Source organism: Pinus tabuliformis, chromosome 5_2, assembly GCF_031772625.1.
Source record: "Pinus tabuliformis cultivar Carrire ecotype Pingquan chromosome 5_2, CPIR1, whole genome shotgun sequence".
NCBI classification, from domain to species: domain Eukaryota; kingdom Viridiplantae; phylum Streptophyta; class Pinopsida; order Pinales; family Pinaceae; genus Pinus; species Pinus tabuliformis.
In genome coordinates this window covers 839,262,075-839,270,793 of record NC_142306.1, presented here as the reverse complement: position 1 = coordinate 839,270,793, position 8,719 = coordinate 839,262,075, and positions in this window count along the sequence as shown.

The window sequence follows — 8,719 nt, the reverse complement described above, 5'->3', positions numbered from 1 at the left end:
ATTCAAATTCAGAAGACACTATAAAAATCCGAAGGCTAGCCACGAGACAACACTTGTTCATTTGAAATTTGCGCTATTACGAAGAACATAGAGTGTTGAGTGCCAAGCGGTATTTGAGCCCCCAAGTTCGCGAACAATCACAGACAGTTCGAACAAGATGACAAATACTAGGAGAGGTGTGGGTTTTATAAAGAGTACCACTGAGGAAGCTGCGCAGAGCCCTATGGTGCAGGTGGGGGATGCGCCCGAAATTCTGAAATCGCCTTAGACGCCAAGGCCCAAGAAGGATAAATAGGTAGCGAGACGAGTCCACATGTCCCCACGAAATCCGTGGTTTGGTAAGCTTTCCATGGAATAAAAGGGAAAGGTTGTCAACCTTGAGATAGATGATGAGGAGGAGGACCTCCAGGCTCTCATAGATGAGATAAAGGTGGATGAAGAAATGGAAGAAGACATCCAGCCGATGCGCGATGCAGCAAAACTACCCAAGTATGTTCCTCCACGGAAAGGGAAAGCTAAAGTACCCAACGATTTGGATTCCGCTAAGAGCGCGCTCCAAACCCCGCTCCTCCTAGATGGAATTTTGTTTGAAGGCTTGGCCCTGTGCTGCATGCCCACAATGTAATTTGAAGACTGGTACCTCACGGACAGCAAAACATTCCCACATTTAGAGACTAATAACCTCATGAAACAGAGCAAGGAGGGGTCAGTTACAGCGCTAGAGCCGCAGAAATGGCTGCACAGTGTGGAGAAGGTTGGGCTACTCCACCTACTATGGATTCCGCACTTTCACCATGCACCTATCACGATATTTGTCATCAAGCAGCTACTTTTCCTAGTGCATGATGGGTACTTATGGCTGGAGGAGCCTATTCCCATCACGGTGGAGCTTATCCACAAGATTTCTCGGCTTCCCTGTAAGGGAAAGGACCCCGCGGAGATAGCTGGAAAAAGCAAAGATTTGGCACTCGCAGAGGCCATGAAGAAGAAGTATAAATTGGAAAAGAAGAAGAGAGGCTATGTAATCAGTAGCATTAAAGACAAAGGGGTGCACGTCGCCACCCAACTACTGGCTAGGAAGGTGATGAGAAAATGTCACGGAGACGAGGTACCAGTGTTGGTCATTGCACTGGCAGAACAATGCGTAGAGGGGGTCCAATTCAACTGGGCCGAATTCCTCTATGAAGAATTCCTAACCAACTGCAAGGAAGCTCAAGAGTAGGGCAAGACCTTCCACTACGCGTGGTTGCTCTTGTCTATTTTATTGGTGACAAGGGAACTGCCTGAGGATAGTCAGTTCCCTCATATTGAATAGGACTTGCTAGAGGCTACAAAATATGCATCGCTCTAGGCTACGAAGGATGCCACATGGATCCGCGAGACTAAAATCTTCTGGGTGCTCATGGAGGTGAGCGTCTGGATGTGGATTAACAGGAGGCCGCACCTATCCCCCATAGTGTACAACAGTCTACGGAGCTTTGTAGACTTCAAGGTAGATATGCACAATGTGTATATCAAGGCGCGTAAGGATCTGGCACAGAACTGGACCAAGCTTCCTTTCATTGCAATTGATGATGCCATATTCTCCGTGCTCGAATCATGGCCTCCCAAGTGGCGTGTCCCGAATCTGGCAGAGTGGGATCGAACAGTGGCACAAAAGCAGAAGGATTCCACAAAACTACGTATCAACCAGTTGGCCCAACAGAAGCACAACGAACAATTGGCAATGGAGGTAAGGGTTTCCCGTGAGGCAGTGAAGGCAGCCGTAGAGCAAGCCAAGGCCACCGAAAAAGAAGCAGTAGCACAGGAAACAAGGGCCACCACGACGCAGGAGGAAGGGGGCTAGAACATGTCTACGGGATATGGACCAGATACAGGAGAAGGCATGGACCCGAGCACAACATCCACCCAACTGAAACAGCCACACGTCACGGAGCGATCAGGTCCATGAAAGAAGGCCAAGGCTTCCAAACTGGACATTGAGCCAATTACATTGATAGAGGGTGACCTCTATGACATTGGTGACACAGTTCGCGAGGTCACCCGGGAAGCACTCCAAGAAGCAATGACAGAGCAACAGAATGTGTTGGGGGCCCTAAGGGTGCAGCTGCAAGAACTTCAAGTGTGAGCCCCACAGGAAGGAACAATAGCCACCTACAGGGCTGCAGGTACATCAGCAGCAGAGCAGCTGCTGTGCGCAAAAATGGCCAACACCATAGTGCTACCAGAAGGAGCGCTAACAATGGAAAGTGAGGAGGACAGAGCCACAGTGGGCAGGATCAAGGGACTTGGCCTAAATTTGGATGCCCTTCCACAGGATACATTATATCAACTACAGGATGGAGCGACAGCAGAACTCCACGCTAGGGAAGGATGTGCAATACAGATGCTCAGCGAACAGAGAATGAACATTGAGCAGCTTAGTCTACAACATGGTGAAGTGCTTGTATAGAATCAAGAGTTGTAGCAAATGGTAGAGGAAGCATGTCACCGCGTTCCAGAGCTAGAAATTGCAACAGACCTACTAATTGGAGTGCAAATCCACAAATTAGCCAGTGGATTCTGCGAGGCAAAGGAGGAAGCAACGAGGGTACAGTTGGACCTCAACCTTCAGATTTTCGAGTTGCGATTAAAGGCACAGTCCTCTACACCCCTGAAAGTTAGGGAATAGTGCATTGGCACTATTCAAAAAGGGTTGGAAGAAATAAGACAGGCAGTACAGAACTGCACCGCTATGTTGGAAGAATCCTTCATGGTCCTCACTTCATTACAGGAGGACCCCAACATACAACGCCTGGAAACGGAGGCGCAGGAGCTTCAAGTGCAGTATGATAGTGTGCACGGAACGGCGCAGACAGTTGTCCTGACCCAACGACTTGCGAAGCTATAGCAGGCAAAGGCGTTGAAGGAACAGGTGGATGTCGCGTGGCAGAAAGAGGCAGTCCTTAAAGCACGCGTCTAGCCTTGGATTGATGAGGCCTTCCTCATCACTATAGACATTGAAGGAAAGCTCGCACAGATGAAGGCGATGCATGCCTTAAGATAGGGATTTTCCCCTGACAGCGAGACTTCGGCCGAAAGAGTGGAGCAGATCCAGCAGACTATAGAACAGTGCGCTGCGGACCTCCATGTAGCGCAAGAACAGTTGGAGGGGCTCCGTGCCAAGATTTCCGCACCAGCAGAGTGACTCGGGAGGAGTCACGATGATTGTGTTAGGTTCTATTGGGCATGGAACCCCCCCGCAGTAGGTTTGAATGGTAATCGGTTGAAGCCATACACGGGTGGCCCGGCTATCTGACTAGCCCACCGAAGTACAGTCTTAGTGCTCCAGGTAGTTGAAAGGATGTGCAGGACTATAAATAAATGCAAGGAACACAGGAGCAGATACAAGGAAGCAGTTCAAATACAACAGTCTCTAAACAGCACATACAGGAGATACAACAGGCAGTTGCTCAGTGCGTTGCTAATCTTGCAGTATTTCAGACAGAGTTGGGAGGTATCTATGCAAAGATCTCTGCACCGAAAAAGTGACTCGAGGGCAAGTCATGATGTTTTCGTTGGGGGCCTGTTGGGCACAGGATCCCCCAGGGCAAGTTTTGGGGCTTAAAGCCCAGATTTTGACCAAATCCAATGTAAAGACTCGGTGTTTTATGGGCGCGAAGCGCAAAGATTGTAAATGAGTCATAGGGTTGTCCACCCTCATTTTTGTAATGTAATGTTGTCCTTAGAAATATACCTATGCTCCGTGGACCATGGGATTGTATAAATAGAGTGAAGCTCTAAGTTGTAAATAGCGAAGGATAATCATGTGTCAAGGATGAAGAATTGAGTCTTATCTAAATGTAGAGTTGAGTCTTTGAGTCATAGAGTAGGAGAAGGCTTTGCAACTGAGTACGCAGAAGCCTAGTAGTCCACAGCTGAGTGTGCAAACCCCTGCAGCTGAGTGCGTAGGGCGAGTCGAGTCTGTAACCTTTGGAGAAGTAATAAAGAGAAGTTTTACATCATTTTTGTGTATCTTTTTCCTATTTTGTGCATTGAATGTATGGGATATAAATTTCATTTCTATTGGTTATATGATGCGCGAACTTATATGAATGTGTTGATAGAGTGAATATAACATTAAGTATCTGTTTATGCAAAGATAACTAACTACTATAAGAAGATAAGTAAGATCTGCGGTATAACTTGGGAAAGTAGCACAGATCGCTGTTAGGGCAGCATGAAATCACCTTAGCCCCTGGTTAGGGCTGCGAAAAGGAAATTATAATAGATCGCGAAGGTCTCGCAGGTTAGGACAGCGCGCGAAGTGATCTGTGCAAAGCTACTCACAGTTGGACTAAACCGACCCCTCAGACATCTCAAGGGTGTGGAAAATTGGTTCCAGCATCTCCCCATACTACTTCGGGTGAGACCTCAGTCTGTGCTCCATGAGCTATTGCCGAAAGGGCCAGTAGTATAGGGATTTGTTTGGCTAATTAACTCTGAACCTGGGTCTGGCCCCCTCAAGCCAACATGGCACGAACGACTTCTACAATAGACATGTTCTTTATTTCAACTACTCATTTTGTTCATTAGTATAGCGCACAATCGTCTCTTTCTTAATACCTTCTTTCTTGCAAAAATCAATGAAATCCTTTGATATGTATTATCTACCATTGCCATACCTGAATATCTTGATTTTCTTCCCTATATGATTTTCAACCAAAGCTTTCAACTCCTTGAACATTTCGAAGGATTCATCCTTATGCTTCAAATAGTATATCCATGTATTCCTTAAAATCATTAATGAAGGTGATGTAGTAAATATGGCCACCAATAGAATGCATGGGCATCAGACCACATGTCATAATTTATGAGATGGAGGATTTCTTGTTCTTGCTAGAGGGGAATGGTCCCCTTGTCTTATTTTCACTGGCACAACTTGGAACATTGGGAATACCAAAGACAAATTTCTTCTTCAATTTGGGAAGAGCATTATAATTTAGATGGGCCAATATTCGGTTTCATAACTTTCTTAGATTATTAGTATCATGGAACAATGCTAGAAGAGATATTCCAGTGACTCTATAGAGTCATTCAAATCTTGATCTTAATGTGAATGCATCTCTCATAGGTGATCCAACATGCCAAGTAAGAACCTTTCCCTTGATGAAGGAAACACTCATCCCTTTGTCTTCCAAAGCAAATATTGATACCAAATTCTTCTTCAATCCTGACACATACATGACATCATGGAGCATAGTAGATTCCCCTTAATCTAAATGAAATTTGATGGACCCAAATCATTTTGATGGGATGATTGGAGTTGTCTCCAAGAATAATTTTCAAATTTGACTCCCTCTCTACCAAATTAGAGAGAAATTCCTTATACCAAAAGACATGATGAGTGGCCCCACAATCAACCAACCAACTATCCCATGAAACTAGAGGAGAGGAACTAGTAAGGGCAGAAATGAGAATATATTCAGAATGATTGGAAACCTTACTTTCATACCTATAGAATCTTGACTTCTTTTGAGGACAATGATCTTCTTCATGATCACTTGGAGAATATATTCAATTTTGATCATTCCTTTAGTCATCTTCTCTTCTTCGATCATCAAACATTTGTTTCTTGCTTCTAGTGTTGTAGCATGGACCATTGTTTTTCTCGAGGAAATCTCGCACATAGTGGCCTCTCTTATGAAAATTGAAGCACTCAATGTGCAATGATTCGTTGTATCTTACAAACCTTCTATTGGATGTTCAACGATGAGGCTTTCTTGAATTTTGATGGACCTCCTTTTCCCTTTTTCTTCTTCTTGTCATGAGTGGTGAATGCAGTGGGTTATCCTTCTTCATGATTTTGTATCCTACCTCTGGAAACCATCCTTGATTCTTCTTGAGTGAGCTTTCCAACAATCTCATTAAATGACAGAAAAATAGTGTTTTCTCTTATAGTATTAATGAAAGTTTCCCAAATAGGAGCGAGACCTCTATGGTTAGTTTTGGTCAAATGTCAAATTTATCCCTACTTTCTAGTCGCAGGGAGGAAGAGGTATGCGGGTGACTGAGAGCTTCCAGTCTCTACCTTGAGCCTGCAAGCCTATGGCTACAGTGGAATATTTCCTTTGACAAGCCTACGGTTGAGACCTAAAACCTTAAAAACACATACGAGCTTGAGACCTTATAATTTCAGAGCTATGCAAAACAATTTCCTCAACCCACCCTCAAACCTGTATGAACCAATCAATGAAGAAGAGAAGAAGAATATGCTTGGTGATGTCAAAATCAGCTTGAGGTCACTTGTATTTATAGGCTTCCAATGGTGTCCAATTTTCTCTTAGGGTTGACATGTCCAAATGTGCATATGTGGGATTTTCTTCATAAGCACACTTTCCCTTAACTAAATTGAGTGCTTCAATAGTCAAAATTGGTTCTCTAGAAAAAATGAATTTAGTCCTATGGTTGGAATTTGTCACTAAACTGCCAAATTAACATGTTGGCCCTAGATTCTTGGGTTTCCCTAATTTTAGCTATTTTGTTTTCCCTTCCCCTTATTTATTTTCTTTGAATTAGAGGGGTTAGTGAAACTCCGCTAGGAATACACTTGACCTTGCCAAGGAGGTGTTTGTTGAGGCATGGGATCTTTAGGTGTTGGTGTCAAAGGGGGTAGAGAATTAGGCTATGACTATGGGTAATAAGTGTTCGTTGTTATATTTTGGTCGGTGGGTGGAGTATAAAATTTCTCGGGCACAAGTTGATGTGGATGAGCATAGGCATAAGAGGTACTAGAACCCCCTTATGAAGAAACCCAAGAAGGGTCAAGGAGAGGATAAGTGTAAGAGGTATTGGTCCCCCCTAATGCTGGCCATATCCCATTTTTCTTAGTAGACATGTTGAAGGTTAACTATATGCGATGGATCCAATCACACCATTAACAACACAAGATGTGCCCACTATCAAATTTTCACTTCGACGAGAGTGGGGAAAATTAAGGATGATGGTGTGTAATTAACCCGATTAGGCATATATCATATCTATTATGTGTAATTTTGAATGGTATCTTCCTCAATTCTAGGGAATTTCGATGCAACATCTTTGGCAATGGGAGAAAGGAGAGATTACATGAACCAATCCATAAAGAATCAATCTTTAATTTCTGAAGTTTTGTACAAGTTTTTTTATCTACACCACTCCTAAATGTGGTCAGTTATATGGGTTTCCATGATATGATGACATGATATGAATATCTCGATATTAGTATTGTGGTAGACAAGTAATTGAAAGTAGGAAAGTAATGTGTTTGTAATGGTGGTGAAAATTTGGTGAGTGCCATGTGGTTGGTCAACACACCATTTCACTATAGCATTAGTCAATGTGCATTGAAATACATGAAGATGAACTAAATCTTCCATGATTCAATTCAAGGAACACCCTATGTCGAATTATCGTATGTGATTGATAGGATCCTCTCTTGGGTTCCCATCAAACTTGAGTATATTCGAGGGAATCCTGGTTGGCATTGGGGGCCTTGTTGGATCATGAAGAGGGTTATTAATGAGTTAGCTTAAATAGGGTATATTCAAGTTGGTCATGAAAGGTAAAAATGAAAAAGTTAAGTTTTTTTCTGATAGGGGATCCTAACTATTGGTACCCACAATGGGACTAACATTTATGCCTGCATTATGCCATGTTAAAGGGTTGTCGTTGGGTGGAACTAGAAAAAGATCAAAACTATAGGACGTAGAAGAGCTAGAGCCCAAAGTTGGGCTAGGCTAAGGGACCCTAACTTGTATAGAAGGTGTAAGGGGTCATCCAAGAGGAAAATGAGGGTAAAGACCTCTCAATTTTCATGATTGGTGCTTGATAAGAATTATGGTTTTGAAATGGAGTCTACACAATAAATGGGATTGAATATATAAGGCTAAAGGGATAAATAACTGAGTCAAATTAACAATCAACAAGTAGAAGCTATATGTAGTGGTGCAATGTGGTTTCCTATATGAGTTCTTGTACTAATTTAATTCAAGTAATATTATCCTACAAAAGAAAAAAAACTCTAACCTACTAGATCAACTACTACACAATTAATTCCTAAACTATGCTTCAAAACAAACTTCCAAAAAGTTAGATACCAAATGATCAGGATCAATAAAAAGGGTGAGTGAAAATATCATAGAGGCATAGTTTGTTACCACAACCACCGCCTATAGGGTGGTTTTTCTACAGAAATGGACATTAAGGCTACTTTTGTCCAATGGGGATGATAGAAGCTCAAATTTTGCATGTCAACTTTGGAACGAAATTGCTAACAAAGAGTTAGAGCCTCAAGGGGAACTGACAGTAACTATAGTCTAATCCTTACCCCCTTCATAGGTTTCTTGCACATCATATTTTACCACTAGATGGTGAAGGATTTCAAAATCCCTAAAAATGACATCTCTGTTTCAATCTATAATGATCAATGGATTTTGTTTGGATGCCTATCCCACTAGTCCTAACCTAATTTATAGATTATTTTGATGCCCAAGTGTTCCTAATCAATATGTGTTAGATTAAATTTGATTTTAAAGGCTCATGTTGGGGTCATGAACCAACCGTTTTGCTTTAGTAGTGTGCAGGCATGTTCAAGTATGTGGGTTACAACCTAAAATCAAAATACTTGGCACTAAAATTAAAGGTAATGAACTCTATAAAAATAGTAAACATAATGTTGTAGATGAACAATAATCCAACA